Genomic DNA, 19148 nt, shown 5'->3' with positions numbered 1-19148 from the left:
TTGCTTGCTTTCAAAACCCTCGTAGCTTCAAAATCTTGTCTTACATTCACGAGATGTTGTTTAGCATCCTGCAGATGTTTTTTGAGATGATCATGCCGACAAACTTTATGTGTTGCAAATCCTCAAGGCCAAAATATGATAGGATTTCTACCCCTTGGTGAGTGCTATGGTGAGAGAGGCGTGTCACCTTGGTAGATTTGTCAATATTCGTAGCTACTTGGCATGAGTAGTCCTCCTTCATTTTAATAGACCCCTCCTCGTTTCTTTGGCAAGAACAATGGAAATTACGCATCCTCCACTTTGGGACATAGTATCCTTTTTCTCAAAGGTCTTGCAAATGCTGGATAGAAAACTCAACCCAATGGAACTCCATGGTTGAACCGCTTGCAATTGCCTCCGGACTAAATTCTTCTACAAGACCCTTTGCAAATGTAGATTTGATCTCCATGTTGGTTGGGGCCTTTTGGTACACCCTCTAGTGCAGCTACATGATATGGTCATACATATTGTTATGTATGCAATTGCATTTAACGTGATATTGACTGCAAACTCATTTGGCTCTTTGAATACACTAAACTACTCCACATCAATGATTTGTCCCACTTCACTAGTTTGGGGTCGGCACCATCCCATGTAGAGGCATCTTAGAGGCCATGAACAACATTGAAATCTTTTGTTATAATATAAAATTTGTCTTGCACTGGGTTGTTGAGCTTGGGAGCTTTGCATCGGCTTGCACACCCCCAATGTCACAAGATAATATGATGCAAGGCTATCCATGTCAAAGGGTAATTTTTCTATTTATTGGGAAATGATATGTATCCCACACTTCATGCATACAAGAGATACTAAAACATAGAGAAAAAATTAACACCTTACACAGCTTCTTTAATCAAAATAACTCTCAAGTAATTTGTGCAAAGGCTTGAACCATAAGTGCTCAATTGACACACACACACACACACACATATACACATAAGCCTGGTGTAATGTGAGAGGTAGTCGATGTCATTCGGTGAGACACACACGCACACACACACACAGAGAACCTGATTTGTTCTTCCCCCGCCCTGCATACATGTTCTTTGGCAATGGGGATCTTTGCGATTCAGATAGCTTCACCCTTTTTCAGGGTAGAGAAGAAGTAGCATAAGATTTTTTCCTCAATGGTGGGTGGTTGAGCTATTCTCCATCTGGGCAGCCTACTCAATTGTGATGAGTGAGGACCTAATTGCATCTCATAATCACCTCCCCCCCTCTCTCCTACTTGTGGCCCCTGTGCCCTTCTTCCCTGCATGCATCATGACTGCACCACACCTTCAATGTAACGTCTCAACATAAATTTTCAAGCTCATTTGAAAGCACAATACACTTCATTCTGATTTTTTAAAAGTTTACACTTGAAAGACATCACTATCCTTATGCTTACAAGATGTGCTTGTTGGCACAAACTAACTAGCACAAAAATCATGATATTCTAACATTCTTCCACCATCTTGCTCTATCTCAACACCTCTGATTCATTCTTTGTGTACTATAAATCAAGTAAGGCCTCCTTAGTATTGGGAAGCTTAGACCCTCGGGGTATATCATGGTCTTTACACGGCCTTGCACTTTGTTCTGATCTAGGTGTCATAGAAACTACCTCTTTTATAGTAGACCTAATTAATTGTGGAGGCTCCAATTGATTCTGCCGAATTTCTCCCAAGATTTCTTGCCATACACATTTTGATGCATATGTGAGTTTTGATTTAATATGTGTGACGTTTCAAACTCTATAAAGATGATTCATGAGGGGCAAAGGAATCGTTCATGGTGATACTCGCGTTGTTAGCATTATGGTCACATGCGACACATTAGGCATCATTGCTTCAACGTTTGAGGTAGCGGTAGCGATGTATGTGAGAGATAAAAAATTGGTTTTGATACATGCTAGAGAGGTGGCTCAGTATTCCATGGATGGTGATGTAATTTTAGCTCTAATGAATCCAATTGTGTTGGGATAACTAATTGAGTACTAGCCGATCCACTTTCCATAGCCATGTTAATCAAAACTGGTTGTCGTTGAAGGTCGGAAGGTTGATATGTATGCGCTTGGCTCTATGAGGTTGATGGAGAAGTCATGGCCCTCAATGGCCTTGATCTTCCCCAATCGAGGTACTCCTCCCTGTGGGATTCCTCGCACCCCATTTGCCACATGTTTTTCCTCCCCATGAGATGCCTTGCACACCATCTTCCACATCTTTCATACCCACGAGTTGAACGTTACATTCAACAAAGTTTTAAAACTCTAAATGACAAAGACCAAAGTTCACCATTGATGTGCAATGCTACTTATAGGAGACTCCAAGAGCTACCACCAACTTCCAATCTTATTTCTCTTCTTCAATGGGTGCAATTCTCCCATTAAAGATCTGATACCATGTCAAAGTCAATGATGCAGAAGCAGAGAGAGAGAGAGAGAGAGAGAGAGAGAGAGAGAGAGAGAGAGAGAGATTCTACCAAACCAACCAACTAGGCAATGAAATAGATGATAATAAAATGGGGATTGGTTGTTTCTTATATAGTAGCCTAGGGCCTTAAGTATCCCCCTCAAAAAATTAGCCTACCCAATTTCTTTTTGAATGAAAATTACATACCTAAATCAACCTTGGGAACACATTAGGCTCTTCACTTGAGAGGCCATAACTTTAACAATAACAATATTTGATAGACTATAGGGTTCTTCATGCTTTAGTAGAATAGATTTGAAAAAATGGTTATCATCGAATCAAGATCGCTACTAGAGATGTGTACAAAACCACATTTAGGACATCATGTGGATTGCACAATTATTTGATGATGCCATTCACAAATAAGTAAAATAAATACCTTAAAAATCCAAAATAAATATTGGGATCACATTGGGCAGTTCACTTGAGATTCCATAACTCTAGTAAAGAAGGCAGTGAAAGCCGACAACTTGGACAAACTATTCATCTCACAGATCTTTAGATTACATACCTTGCATGCTTCTATAGTGTCAGATACAGGCCCCAAATTCACTATTTTAAACTTCAGAGAATATAGTCACTCAGCTTAAAATACTCATCATTGTTTCATCCACAGAAAAATTGGAAGTCAAAGATTACTAACTTAGTGGTTTTGGACTTGTTGAAGTCTTATATCTCTAAAAACAAGACTCTCTGGGAGAAATATCAGTCTCTAAAAATTTCTTATGTGACATTTAATGGCCTAGTAACTTGTGTGTAGCAGAAAATAGCATAGACATAGTGAGCATTTCATTAGAATAGATTCCTAATGAGCATAGCAAGAGTGCTTGGGTGGAGAGAGCAACAAAAATCATAACACCTAGTTAGATAGGCATGAACAATACTTTAAAAGAGAGAGAAATTAAGCTATTGACAACAATTGAGGACCGGATTTACATGGAGTCGGTTCCCCCTCCAAATTTGTATTATATGTTTCCCCCATCAAGGGAGACATTTTACAATACAATCCTTTGTGTTCCTTCAATAACTAGCTAGTGCAATGAAGATGGAAGCTTCAAGCACTAAGCAAACACTTATAAAACACAACATCAATTCCCACACAGTCTCATACCCAACACCTCACACACCTTTGAAGATGGTGAGAGCTAGCGGGGTAGGAGAATAGATTGCAAGGAAGAAGGAGTAGTCTTACGAGAAAGATGCACATCTCCTCACACAATCACTCATAAAAGATTATCATAGCTTAGTAATTAGCATGGTAGAGGAGATGAGCATACATTGAATCTTGGCTCTTGGTTGGATTTGCATCACAAAGCCAAGAGCTGTTGGTGTAGGCCTCCCTTCTCACAAGCTTGGAGTAGGTGATGAGCTTTCCATTAAAGCTTGAGAAAGAGAGAGAGAGAGAGAGAGAGAGAGAGAGAGAGAGAGAGAGAGAGTCTTCTTGCTTCACACATGATATTGTGTGTGTGTGTGTGTGTGTGTGTGTGTGTGTGTGTGTGTGTGTGTGTGTGTGTGTGATAATGCCTTTGAAAAATCACCCCCTCTCTCCCTTGGTCGACCCCTCTTGTTGGCTTCCTATTGGACCTCTCCAAGATTAGCCAATAGGATTTAAGAAGCATAAGTGATAGTCTTGTGACATGTGTCCCCCTTTCCCGTTTTGTGAGAGCTTTAGCTAATTAAATAATGCAACTTAACTCTCATTGGACCCCTTTGTCTTCTGGCCAATAGGAATGAGGCAAGCCATGGGGCTGTTGAATGCTCATTAGACCCCTTGGGAGACTGGCCAATAGTCTTCTAGAGAGCTTAATTCTTATTGGTTCTTTTAATTTTGTGTTTTTAAATGAGTTAAACTATATTTACTCTAGTATAATTCTCATTGGTCCACCTCTATGGCCATCTAATAGGACTTGAGTGCACCTTGTGGTAAATTGGCCTAGGGAGCTGACATGTGTCCCTTATTCCCTTTGTGTAAAGGGAGCCTGTGAGTGTGTATGTGTGTGTTTTTCTCTCTTATCCCCTACTTACAAGACTTGCCCCCTTCTATGTAGGAGTCTTGAAGACTTTTTGGCACACTCACAAAGCATCCAATTTTATTAAGCTTGACCATAGGACACAACCTTTGAATTTTGGAACCTTAGCATTTTGGAAGTCTTAATGGGTTGAACCTTAGGGTCTTTAAAGCCCATTTTTTCACATTGCTCTTTTGCAGATGGCCCCCCTTTGGATCCCTATTTTCCCTCCTTTGGTTCCCTACTGTGGCCGGTCTGCCAGCTTAACCAATATTCAAACTTTTTCTCCCCTGGTACTTCCCCATATTAAATGATCAGTTTAACATGAGAAAATCATTTAGGTGAATTAGATATTAGTTATTATGACATTACCTCTCTCTTGAAATCATAGTCGTCCTCGACTATGGGGTAGAGAAGATAAAGCCTATTCATTAGTCCTTTTTCTAGTGGGTAGAAGATCCCTATCTTACCCTACAACATCGTTCTAGAATGGATGACTAATCCATTTGGCACTTGAGAGCCTAAGCTGCCGCAAGCATGTCTTCTCATTAGTCCTATCAATATTCCATAGTAGAGTGACAAGCTCTACTTAATGTTTGGAAGATGTTGTCTCCACAAACTTGAGTCTAAGCATGCATACTACTTAACATTTGTGCATAATAAAGAAAAAGAGTCTTATAAGACAAAAACTTTGTTCATTTTAAACATTTGTACATTTGCTTACTCTAGACATTGACAAGCTTTAGGTTATCCTTTAATTTTATACCTTGCATCCATCTAGCATTTTCAAAAAAAGGTAATTCTTAAATTTAATAAGATACCGCCAGATAATCTTACCGCCTCTTAATACCTTGTCTTCATGTTGGAGAATGGACTCGGGCTGCAGCACCTCTTCTTGGTCCTCAATTACTTTGAAAGTGTTTTTCTCGTGGAAGTATGTACAGTGTTATTGTAGGCATACTCCACTAAGGGTAAGTACTTCTCCCATTGGGATCTTTGATCTAATTTCGTTACATAGGCTTTTAGTAGATCAAGAATCGTTAGGTTAGTTATTTCAATTTGGCCATCTGTTTGCGGATGATAGGCCGAAGAGAATTTTAGCCTTGTGCCTAAATTCTCAAAGAGACCCTTCCAAAAATTATTGGTCATTCTAAGATCTCTATCTTACACTATGGACATTGGCAAGCCATGGTACTTGAAGATTTGTGAAATGAAGAGCGTCGCCCTTTGATGGGCTTTGATAGTCGTTTTGACAGGTATAAAATGAGCTTGTTTTCTAAACCTGTATACTATCGTCCATATTTTCGTATTCCCATGGATAGACTTAGGCAATCCAAATATAAAATCATGGATATGCTCTCCCACTAGGGATTGGCGAAGGTTGAAGCAATCCAGGTTGCTTCCCTCTATCAAACTTTGTCTTTTGGCATATCACACATTTAGAAACATATTCTTGTATGTTTTCTTTCATGGTAGGCCAATAGAAATATGTTTCAAACCCTTTTAGGGTAGACTGAATCCCTCTATGCCCCGCATAAGGAGGAGCATGAGATTCGTACATTACTTTCTCACGTAGTGAGTTAGTAACTCATAGTCTATTGCCATAGAGAAGATAACCATCTTGTAAAGTAAATGGTTCCTCTTTCTTCCCTAATGCAAGGGCTGAAATCACATCTCTAAAATCGGGATCAATAGTATACTCATCTATCATAGAAGATAGATCATTGTGAGTTGCTATGGAAACCGCATTCACTCTCGGCCGTCTTGAGAGTGCATTGGCTACTTGATTATGCAAGCATTTTTCTCCTTGGTAGACCATGTATACCTAACGTTTTTCTTTGTTAGGTCATGTAATGGTCCCGCGATTTGTTAGAACTTTTCTATGAAGCGTCTATAGTATGCACACATACCTAGAAAGCTTCTTAGTTCTTGAAGATTCCTTGGTTTAGGCCATCCTTTTATTACCTCTAACTTTGATGGATCCATTTGGATGCCATCTTGAGAGATAATGTGACCTAAATACTGAATCTCTTGTAAGAAAAAATTCTCTTTCGATTAACATAAAATTTATTCTCTCTTAAGACTTGAAATATTACTTGGAGGTGTTGATTGTGTTCGTCTAGTGAATTAGAGTAGATGATAATATCATCAAAGAACACTCCAGTAAAGGTTCGGTAAGGCCTGAATAGCTTCTCCATCAAGCGGTTGAATGTGACTGGTGCATTGGTCAAGCCAAAAGGCATGACAATGTATTTGTAAAGACCAAACGTAGTGCGAAATGCGGTCTTTACAATGTCTTGATCAACTATCCTTATTTGATGGTAGCCACTTTTTAGGTCAATTCTACTAAAGTAGGTCGACCCTTGTAGCTTATCAAATAGGTCTTCTACCCGTGGAATGGGAAACCTATTTTTGAAAGTGATCCTATTTAGTGCTCTATAGTTGACACACAATGATATGTGCTATCTTTCTTTTGCACTAATAACACGGGTGAGCAAAATGGAGATGAGCTAGGCCTAACCATGCCCTTCTCAACTAACTCATGCACTTGCCGCATAATCTCCTCTTGTTGAGCTTGAGAAACTCTATAAGGAGGTTTATTAGGCGGTGAACTTCCTGGAAGAAGTTCAATTGCATGATCATCATTGCCTCGTTTAGGAGGTAGTTCACAAGGGATGTCGTCAATAAAAACATCTTGAAATCCCTTGAGAAAACTGGATAACTCTAGTTCCTTGTGATTGTTTATATTTTCTTTTTCTAAAGCATTAGGTTCATTTTGAGAATCTTTAACAAAAATCATGTACACAAAAATAGAGCTCTTTATTGACTTATTATAAGCTTGTGTATGTACAATGGGTATGGTGTTACCCATCTCTTTGGCATCTATGTACATATCTTTTCCTTGTACTTAAAGTAGATTTTCCTTTTAGGGAATTTAACAATTGGCAGCCATGCGATCAAACCATGGTGCCCCTAGGATTACATCCTCATGCTTGAGAGGAGAGATAAAGACGTCCTCTTTGTCCACATGGCTTTGGACATGGAGACTCAATTTTCCCATTAAGGCAGTTATTGAAGCTTCTTGTCCCTTGAAAGCACCATCTACAGGTAGGACATCTCCCATCTCATAGGCTTGGATGCCTAGCTTGGTGGAAAACTCTGTGAATATGAAATTGTGAGTAGAACCAAGTTCAAATAACAAAAGCATCATGTTCTCTTACCTTTCCCCAAGCATGGCATAGAGGAGATCCTTTGTGGTGAGCTTCCTCTTCTTGGATTTCAACCAAGGTAGCTCTAGGAGGCTCATGGCGAGTGTTCTTTTGGGGGCAAGCACGATACGCATGCCCTTGCTTGCTGCACTTGAAACAACGGTTATCCTTGCGATAATGCTCAAGCTCTTCAGGAGAGAGTTTGTTTTCACATTTGTAAACTCCCTTCTCCTTATCTTTGTTGTTATTGGAACTGCCCTTAGGAGACTTTTGGACATTGTCCTTACCATTAGGCTCATTGGAACCCTTGTTTTCCGTGCGCTTAAGATTTCTCTTAGCCCCTATTTGGAAATTGATTCAAGAAGCCACCATAGTATGGTCTATGACCGCAAATATGGTGTGTGGCCTTTGGGAGTTAACATACTCCGCCATTTCTTCAGTTAAGCCCGCACAAAATTATTGTTTTTGCTCTCCAAAATCCATCTGTTTGAAGACAATGGCTTTGAGGTGTAAGTCCCAAAACTTGTCTACATATTTTTTAATGGATTTGTAGGGAAAGAGCTTCAAGCTTCTCCATTCGGTGACTACTTTGTCTTTGGCATCGGTGGCCAAAAACTGCTTCATAATGGAACCTCTTAAAGCTTTCCATGTTCGTGGAGCTTCACCATTTTCCCGTAGGCTAGACCACCATTTCCTGGCAGACTTTTGAAAGTGCATAGCTACATGGCGTAGCTTAGAGGACTCCAATGAAGCCCTCATCTCCAAACACCGCATCGAATTGTTGGTAAAAGCCAAGACTTTGTCCGTAGCACCAAAGGTGACATAGTAGGTAAGGAAAGAGATGCTCTTTCCTCCCTCTTTGAACTTCTTGAGCATGGACGTTGAGCATGGACGACTTCTCCATGCGGCATAGGATTTCATATGGCCTCTTCTTTTTTATGGTTCAAAATTTGCACCATCACTTTCTTCAGAAGATGAAGAATTTGAGGAGGATGGAGAAGAGGGTGACCTTTTTCTCGCCTTTTTCTTGCCTTGGCCCTCTTTGTCTGCACCATCACTTTCTTCATAAGAGGAAGAGGATGAAGAAGATGGAAAAGAGAGTGACCTCTTTCCCGCCTTTTTCTTCTCTTGCTTTCTGTCATCCCTCTTTGAATTATGGTGTGGAGAAGTGTGCAATGATCTTCTCCGTTTAGGAAGTGATGGAGAGCGTTTTTCCTGCCGTCTTCGTGGAGCCATCTCCGTCAAGGTGGCAGGAGACTCACTTCTTTCTCGTTCCTTTGGTGGGGGCTCTTGAGTTCTCCTTTGAGAAGGAGATGTGTCATCAAGAAGAATATTTTTGAGCCCTTTGTATGGATCCTCTTCTTCTTCCTGAATCGGAGAGAGGCCTCTTTTGAAAGTCTCACAAGGAGGCTTCCTAGGTACTCTCTTGTCATGGTGGGGAGTTTGGAGAATCCTATGAGCACGAAGCTGCCATTGCACTTCACTTTGGCGGGATGGATTGCCCATGGCTTGATGAAGCCTAGAAACAAGGTATCTAACAAGCATAGGAGCATCATTAGTAGCTAGCTCATTAGCAAAATCAAATCTATCAACGTTAATTTCACTCTCCTTACTATTGTCAGTCATTCTAACAATTTTAGGTGTAATATTTTTAGGCGTACTTTGGCACTTCAAGCCCTAGTTGCTACTCCTCTTTACCCCTTTAGAAAATCACTCAATCTACTATACCCGTGGCTCGAATACCATTAATTGCAAGGAATAGAAGAGAGGGTCTTTCAACACCGAAACAACACCGGCTCATGTCAAGCTTCTAATAGCTCGATAGTGGTTAGTCCATAGGCAAGCCCCGTAGGACTCCACTATTAAGAGCATAGCTCTCGACGGTGATGCCCTGTTATCTGCATGAAGGCAGGCGCACTGCAAGGCTGAAAAATCCCTATTCTAGTTACTCAATTGCAATTAATAATAACAACCATTTATAGCTAGCTTGAGGACCTCCCTTCTTGAGCAAGAAAAAAGAAACCTTGTGCTCTAATACCAATGTAACATTTAAGGGCCTAGTAACTTGTGTGTAGCGGAAAATAGCATAGACATAGTGAGCATTGAGCATAGCAAGAGTGCTTGGGTGGAGAGAGCAACAAAAAGCATAACACCTAGTGAGATAGGCATGAACAATGCTTCAAAAGAGAGAGAAATTAAGCTATTGACAACACTTGAGGATCAGATTTACATGGAGCCGGTCCCCCCTTCAAACAGCTTTGTATTGTAGGCTTCCCCCATCAAGGAAGGCATTTTACAATACAATTCTTTGTGTTCCTTCAATAACTAGGTAGTGAAATGAAGATGGAAGCTTCAAGCACTAAGAAAACACTTATAAAACATAACAGCAATTTGCTCACGGTCTCAGACCCAAGACCTCACACACCTATGGTGAGAGTTAGAGGGGTATGAGAGTAGATTAAGAGGAAGAAGGAGTAGTCTTACGAGAAAGAAGCATATCTCCTCACATAATCACTCATAAAAGCTTAGCATAGCTTAGTAATTATCATGGTAGAGGAGATGAGCATGCATTGAATCTTGGCTCTTGGTTGGATTTGCATCACAAAGCAAAGAGTTGTTGGTGTAGGCCTCCCTTCTCACAAGCTTGGAGTGGGTGATGAGCTTTCCATTAAAGCTTGAGAAGGAGAGAGAGAGAGAGAGAGAGTCTTCTTGATTCACACATGAGATTGTGTGTGTGTGTGTGTGTGTGTGTGTGTGTGTGTGTGTGTGTGTGTGTGTGTGTGTGTGTGTGTGTGTGTGAGAGAGAGAGAGAGAGAGAGAGAGAGAGAGAGATAATGCCTTTGAAAAATCACCCCCCTCTCTCTCTTGGTTGACCCCTCTTGCTAAATCCTCTTGCTGGCTTCCCGTTGGACCTCTCCAAGCTTAGCCAATAGGATTTAAGAAGCATAAGTGATAGTCATGTGACATGTGTCCCCCTTTCCCCTTTTGTGAGAGCTTTAGGTAATTAAATAACGCAACTAAGCTCTCATTGGACCCCTTTGTCTTCTGGCCAATAAGAATCATGCAAGCCATGGGGCTGTTGAATGCTCATTGGACCCCTTGGGAGACTAGCCAATAGTCTTCTAGAGACCTTAATTCTTATTGGTTCTTTTATCAAGTGTTTTTAAGTGAATCAAACTAGATTTACTCTAGCCTAATTCTCATTGGTCCACCTCTATGGCCATCCAATAGGATTTGAGTGCACCTTGTGGGCAATTGGCCTAGGGAGTTGACAGGTGTCCCTTATTCCCTTTGTGTAAAGGGAGCTTGTGTGTGTGTGTGTGTGTGTGTGTGTGTGTGTGTGTGTGTGTGTGTGTGTGTGTGTGTGTGTGTGTGTGTGTGTGTGTTTCTCTCTCATCCCCTACTTATAGGGCTCGCCCCCTTCTATGTAGGAGTCTTGAAGACTTTTTGGCACACTCACAAAGCATCCAATTTTACTAAGCTTGACCATAGGACACAACCTTTGAATTTTGGAACCTTAGCATTTTGGAAGCCTTAATGGGCTGAACCTTAGGGTCTTTAAAGCCCATTTTTGCACATTGCTCTTTTGCAGATGGCCCCCTCTTTGGATCCCTATTTTCCCTCCTTTGGATCCCTACTGTGGCCAGTCTGCCAGCTTAACCAGTATTCAAACTTTTACTCCCCTGGTACTTCTCCATATTAAATGATCAGTTTAAGATGAGAAAATCATTAAGGAGAATTAGATATTAGTTATTATGACATTTTACATCAATACTACTAACATCATTTAGGAGGTGACCATTTGAGATTATTTTCACTAAGGTTAGGAAGGCTTTGCAGAAGTCTCGAGCACACATAAGAAGGCAACAAATAAGCATTGACGCGACTTGCAGTTGAAGGAGAATTATTGGGTGTTACTCCAATTTGAAAAGTGTCTTGAGACCTTTCAAAGGTGAGGTGCCAAAAGACAAGGACAAGGAGCTAGAGCAATAACCAAAATTGGAAGAGACAAATGAGATCCTCATTGCAAAATAGGTAGGAAAGGAAAGTGAAGGATAAGCGACTCTACGAATATCTAGTCAAGGTCAGAAACTATTCATTTATTGATATAAAGTGGATGGAGGAGGAGGCCTTTGAATACTCTATTGATTACTAGAGTTGTACCGTGGACTTTTGATCTAGCACCAACTATTCCTTGACAAGTTCAATCTTGTGGGGTGAGTGTTGCACAAGGGGAGCTAATGTGACTCTTTTGTCAAATATTACCTAGATAGAATGAAGTCACCAATTTCTCCTTATTTTGGGGATATTGTCTAATAGTACCTTGCAGAAAGACTTTATGATGTCGGGGATGAAGTCCATTAGGCCAATGTCTTCACAGACTAACCACTCACTAACCATAATCTCATTCTTTCTTATTGATAATATAGAACATTAAGAAGCTCCCACATAGTGTGAGAAGAAGCTCCATCAAAACCAATCTCTCTCTCTCTCTCTCTCTCTCTCTCTCTCTCTCTCTCTCTCAAAACCCTAATCTCTCAACCCTTGCATCCCTTTCGTGTTGTGCACTCATCAAGAACTGGTATCAGAGCGCACTGTGATGGTAGGGAGCATGGCGTCATCGAGATCTCTGAGGCGATAATTTTCTTACGCTAGGTAGTGGAGGGATCAAGAAATCTTGGAAGCTTTGTGAGAATGTAATGGAGCTTGTGAGCTCAACTGAGAGTGATGTTATGGAGCTATTTTTGGTGTTTCTACTCATTGGCATTGAGTTAAGTTTATTAGTTTAGGATATTGTGTCCTTTTTCAGAGATTGTTGTGAACGAAATTTACTCCCACTTTGATAGTAATCGAGTTTTCTCTCACTTGGATAGATTTTGTCAATTTCGGACACAGACATGTATTCTTGTACCCACACTCACAAGAGAGAGATTTGTGTATGCTCGTTGTGGCTACTAGTTACAAGTAGTCATAGTTTACAGGTTACTCGAGGTTGTAGATTGTGCATGTAGTTTTAATGATGTGTATTGAGCATCGTGTTTTCTCTCTACTATGCATATGGTTATGTATTTTATTTCACGTTTACCTCTAGCGTTCCTCTTGCTTACATGTCTTCGAGAGGCGACACTTCTTCCCATCGATTTTAAGATGAGGATCCAACTTTCCATATCACACCACATTGTGAGTGGTTTAGCACTTTCTCTAGAAGGAGCTTTGGTCGTATGCACTTGGCCGATGGCTTGGCGTTTGACATTGTAGGTGCATGAGATATATGCTTGTCATTACTTAGTGGTGCATCATATATGCTACGACATATGCCACGATATGTTCCTTAGTTGAAATAGAGTTTAATCTCAGTGAAACAGCTAGCACATTGTGGGTGTCAAATACTTCTTAAAGAGCGGTCTTTCTAGATGCATTGTAGATCCTAGTGATTGCCAGGGGAGTCCAAAGTGGCTTGGTATGTCATGTGCGTATATCTCAGGTACAAAATGACAGTCTGGATTTTTTTGTTGACATGCGTTGAGCGAGAGAGGGACGTGTCTCCTTCGCTAGTGAGATACACCATGTTCACGAGATAGAGCATGTAGCTATGCAGGTTATGCGAGTAGACTCTGTAGAGACAAAGGTAGAGCAACACTGCTCTAGTAAGATACAGCAAGTGTCATCGGAGTCTGTGATGTGCAAGTAAAGACACAAACAGAGATGACAAACATAGACTTCTTTGATATGCTCATGCTAAAGACTGATGGGTTGATGTTAGAACACATAGTTCTGCCTATCGATGAAAGGGACGTAGCGATCCCAATGTCGATGATGACACATCCATATGTGATGAGTTATTTTGATGATGCAGTGCATACACATTGCGTTAAGGAGGCTAGTAGATCCAGGTTTGTAAAGATTTCGTTAGCATTTGGGGGTCTGATGTATGATGTACTAGTGTCAAGGCCCAACCTAACAATTGCAGTGGGATCATGTGCAACAGAGATTAGCAGTCGTACGATGATTGACATTAACATGACGCATTGTGGAGCGACGTAGACTATACAGAGATGTCTGCGAGATTTTCATACAGACTCTAGCGTGGATACACACGCTCGCCTATCACTAGAGTTGATACAGATGCAAGTAGATCGAGTGAGCAAGCTTGTGAGCATAGGCTAAGAGAGTCTCTCATCTATTTTCTTGCATGCAAGCTCTAGAGTGGATACACACGCTCTCCTATTGCTAGAACCGATACGACTGCATGTAGATCGAGTGAGTGAGCCACTAAACATAAGTTGAGAGAGTCTCTCATTTATTCTCTTGTACATATTAGTAGTTTAGCTAGTAGTACCTATTTATCGGCACATTCACCTTTAAGTCGGAGGTTATTGGAATAAAAACAACATGTTGTGCTCCAAAGCGGATGCCCAATGTCCACCGTATAGAGACCTCACTAACCCATCACTGATCCTTTATATACATAGAAGATTAAGGAGTGAGTCCTCCTTCTTGCCTCTGCTCCATCCCACTCTCTTTCTCTCTCTCTTCTCTCTCTCTCTCTCTCTCTCTCTCTCTCTCTCTCTCTCTCTCTCTGCACATACACCGCATTCACGCACCATTAATATGAAAAGATGCATATTAAAATGAGAATTCCCAAAAAGAACTTGTTAGATGCTCTCTCTCTCGTGTATATTTGAGTATGTATCGAAAAGATGAAATGATTCACATTTTACCTTTTCCACCTAACTAATGATGTGATTATGATAGTAACGAGATTTATAGATCAAGGCATCCATGAAAGATCAGCACAGTCTGGATGTGATTACCAAATCAATTACAATGATCATGATTCATGTCTCAAATCTCAACAGGGATAATGATGTGAATGTGGTGATTGTTCAATGACAGGTGTCTTTGTGCAACTATTAGATGTGTGCAGATTCGTATAATGATGTGATTGTTCAATGAAGGGTGTCTTTGTGCAATTGCTAAATGTGTGTAGTCTGATGCATGTGTACACAGGTCAATGTCTAGTCTTTGTCCTTTGTCTATTTTGCATGTGTAACCAAGGAAGATTACTTTTCTTTCAAGAGGGGGCATGTTACAAGTATGATGACATGGGAAGTTTCTCAAGTAGACACTGACCATTAAATTGAACATTAACATGAAAAGCCTAGGCCAGAGCCAACCATCCCTACAAACCTACACAAAGTGATGATGTGGCATGTCAACCCAAATCGTGTCAAAGCATGGGTTGCCATGTGGCAAGTTGTGCTGTCTACAAGTAGTTTTTGGCGCCAATTTTAGCAATGAAAATCAAAGATGGGGCGCCAAGGTTAGGGGGCCATGTAACCTGTTTAATCGTGCTTGGGGGGTGCAGCACTCTAGCAAGTCAGCTTGGAAGCCGGGTGTAGAGTAGACCTCCCAGCAATTGTACTTTGTGATCAACAAAAATACCAAAAGGGGCGCAAAGCTTTGGGGCCAATGCATCACGAAGCGGAACTCCACCACTTTGTGTTGACTACTCTCTCTCTCTCTATTGGGTTCAGTTTGCTGCAGTTTCTGTTCGTGTATTGTTATTGATTTCTCGCTTGAGTGCCCAAGCCTGTTACAACATTGATGGAGGTCCATCAACATGTAAACTTCCTTATTGGGTTCATTTTGCTGCAGTTTTTGTTCGTGTTGTTATTGATTTCTCGCTTGAGTGTCCAAGCCTGTTACAGCATTGATGGAGGTCCATCCATGGTTGACCAAGGACCACATCAACATGTAAATTCCCTTGACTTGCAACGTGAGATTCAGTTTCCTCAAAATGGGACTAAAATGCTCTGTCTTCAACGAAGAAATCCGCTTCATCAATGCATGGCATGACATTGCCGGTCTTCACTTCAAATGGGGTCTATAGATGTGGTTGACAAAGTATCGTTCAGAGACCAGATTCTTCTTAGCAATTTTATCAAAGTAAAACAATGTGTCATATGGTAGCTCCACTTGCATTCAAGCACAATTCCAATCTGTACAGGTGGTACCATCATTGAGATCCTACCGTCTAGTAGTTTCTAACCTTTCTGGCTTTGTGTGTGAGCTGCTTGCTTGCCCGCTGTGTTTGTTTCATCCATATTTGGGCAGCACTCGAGTGACGGGCTTTGTGAATTGGAAATTCAACCATTCAGAAGAGAATCCGCTCATGAATGTCAGTGTCTTGCGTAATGCCGCATGCCTTCAAGATGTAAGCATACCCTTCAAGACAAAAGTATAGGTGACTGGATTTGGAGGAATACGATCACTTTGCATCCGCTGAAAACAGCCCAAAGCTTCCTGGGCCTGCCCTTGTTCGGCATATCCTGCAATCAGTGCATTCCAAGAGTCGACATTCCGGTCAGGAAGCTCCTCAAGCACTTTTTGTGCTTTCTGAAGTGCACCACATTTAGCAAACATGTCAACCAAGGCGTTGCCAAGCACGACATCATTTTTGAACAGCTCTTGACTAGCAATATCAGCGTGAATTTTTACGCCCATATCAGCATCTTGCGTACAGCCACACGCTTTCAAGATGCACACATAGGTGATTGCATCTGGAGAGAGGCCCTCACTTTGCATCTGCTGAAAACAGCCTAGAGCTTGCTGGCCCTGCCCTTGTTGGGCATATCCTCCAATTAATGCATTCCAAGAGTCCACATTCCGGATAGGAAGCTCCTCAAGCACTTTTTGTGCTTTCTGAAGTGCACCACATTTCGCAAACATGTCGACCAAGGCATTGCCAAGCACGACATCTTTTTTCAACAGCCCCTGACTAACAATATCAGAGTGAATTTTTATGCCCATATCAGCATCTTGCGTCGAGCCACATGCCTTCAAGAGGCACGCGTAGGTGATTGCATCTGGAGAGAGGCCCTCGCTTTGCATCAGCTGAAAACAGCCTAGAGCTTTCTGGCTCTCCTCCTGTTGCGTGTATCCTGAAATCAGTGCATTCCACGAGACGACGTCCCGGACACGAAGCTCCTCAAGCACTCTTTGTGCTTTCTGAAGTAAGCCACATTTGGCATACATGTTGACCAAGGCAGTGCCAAGCACGACATCTTTTTTCAACACCCCCAGACTAACAATATTAGCATGAATTTTTATGCCAATATCAGCATCTTGCATAGAGTCACATGCCTTCAAGATGCACGCATAGGTGATTGCATCTGGAGAGAGGCCCTCGCTTCGCATCCGCTGAAAACAGCCCAGAGCTTCATGGCCCTGCCCCTGTTGGGCATATCCCGCAATCAGTGCATTCCACGAGACAACGTCCCGGACACCAAGCTCCTCAAGCACTCTTTGTGCTTTCTGAAGTACACCACATTTGGCATACATATCAACCAAGGCATTGCCAAGCATGACATTTTTTTGCAACACCCCCTGACTAACTATATCATCGTGAATTTTTATGCCCATATCAACATCTTGCGTAGAGCCACATGCCTTCAAGATGCAAGCGTAGGTGATTGCATCTGGGGAGAGGCCCTCGTTTTGTATCCGCTGAAAACAGTTCAACGCTTCCTTGCCCTGCTGCTGTTGTGTGTATCCTGCAATCAGTGTATTCCACGAGACAATGTTCCAGACACAAAGCTCCTCAAGCACTCTTTGTGCTTTCTGAAGTAAACCACATTTGGCATACATGTCCACCAAGGCATTGCCAAGCACGACATTTGTTTTCAACATCCCCTGACTAACAATATCATCATGAATTTTCGTGCCCATATCAGCATTTTGCGTAGAGCCACATGCCTTCAAGATGCACGCGTAGGTGATTCCATCTGGAGAGAGGCCCTCACTTTGCATCCGCTGAAAACAGCCTAGAGCTTTCTGGCCCTGCTCCTGTTGGGCATATCCTGCAATCAGTGCATTCCAACAGACGACATCTCGCACAAGAAGCTCCTCAAGCACTCTTTGTGCTTTCTGAAGTGCACCACATTTGGCATACATATCAACCAATGCAGTGCCAAGCACGACATTTTTTTGCAACAACCCTTGTCTGACAATATCATCGTGAATTTTTTTGCCCATATCAGCATCTTGCGTACAGCCACATGCCTTCAAGACGCACGCGTAGGTGATTGCATCTGGAGCGAGGCCCTCACTTCGCATCTGCTGAAAACAGCCCAGAGCTTCCTGACCCTGTCCCTGTTGGGCATATCCAGCAATCAGTACATTCCAAGAGACGACATCCCGCACAGGAAGCTCATCAAACACTTGTTGAGCCTTGACAAGTGCACCGCACTTGACATACATAGTGACCAACATGTTCCCTAAGTATGCATTCTTTTCAAGTAATCCACTATCGCGAATATCAGCATGTATCCTACTGCCTTGGTACAAATCCTTGTTCTTAGCACAGTCTTTAAGTGAGCTCACATAAGAAAGACTCGGTTTCTTCCTCTGCATGTTTGCTTGTGTAGCCTTTATTGCTGCATACTTGGCGATGCTCTGTGAACACAAAATCAGTGGTGCTGAGAGAGAGAACGCATCTGTGTGTGTTCGTGTGTGTGTGTTGTTTCCCATTGTAAGTTATATCAACAAGATTTTAAAAAAAGTGTGTGCGCGCGTAGACCCCCATCGCACGTCTCCTCTGCTATGAGCGTGGGCTGCGATGCTACACGCCTCATACGTATCCAGGTGCGAAGCGTGGGCTGTTTGCCCCTTTTCAATGCAGAGCTCGACGGTGTTCTATTTTCATGGCAGAGCTTCCATTTATTTATCCTTTATAAGCTCTTGTATGTTCTGGACCTTCTTCGTCTGAGTCTTTGTGCTCCAAGTTATGGTGAAAGCTCGGTGCACAATTTTGCCAGAAAAATGGCAAATGATCGGTAGATTTACCTTGATTGTGTAATATCGATTTGGAGAATGCACCAAAGCTAGCTATGCCATGTGGCCAGAATTGAATGGCTACTGCAATAGGATTGATATTGGCGTCAAAATAGGATACGTAATTTTCAAGGTTAAAAAACATAGACGGAGAAAGTACGCAACCTTATAAAAGCATGATTTCCATCAGTCCTTGCAATCATCCTGCTATTCCATGCAATGCAAGTGCCCATCCTCATAGCTCATATGTAGAGGCTTTCTGTTAGTTATTGAGCATGGATCTACTCCCAACTTGCTCAGATGTTTCATGTTATGTATGAAATCATTGGGAAAATGTGACTAGAGATACTATTTTCTTGATTTTCCTTCCCTTCTCCTTAACCATATGTTATTCTTCATTACTACAGAAACTCTAACTTCACGTTTGGACTTTGAAGTGATAAATGCTTCATTGTCCCATCATAAAGTCATTTCAATGCTTGTAGGTAGAATGATTCCTGAAAAAGCACTGAATTTAAGAAGCGGTTGCGCACCCAATCAGTGCGGATAGTGGATGCCCTCATGCCGGATGACATAACATCGCCCTTGGGAGATGAGTGGCG

At 41.7% G+C, this 19148-nt stretch overlaps 1 pseudogene; it reads right to left on the bottom strand.

Moving 5' to 3' along the window:
* The window catches only part of LOC147460986 (pentatricopeptide repeat-containing protein At2g39620-like), a 204182-nt pseudogene extending 185663 nt beyond the window's left edge, over positions 1–18519 (bottom strand).
* Between the last annotated feature and the right edge of the window lie 629 nt (positions 18520–19148).

This window comes from Adiantum capillus-veneris, chromosome 3 (genome assembly GCF_014529385.1).
Source record: "Adiantum capillus-veneris isolate H3 chromosome 3, ASM1452938v2, whole genome shotgun sequence".
NCBI classification, from domain to species: domain Eukaryota; kingdom Viridiplantae; phylum Streptophyta; class Polypodiopsida; order Polypodiales; family Pteridaceae; genus Adiantum; species Adiantum capillus-veneris.
The sequence above is the reverse complement of the archived record's forward strand: the minus strand, read 5'-3'. Positions and strand labels throughout refer to the sequence as shown.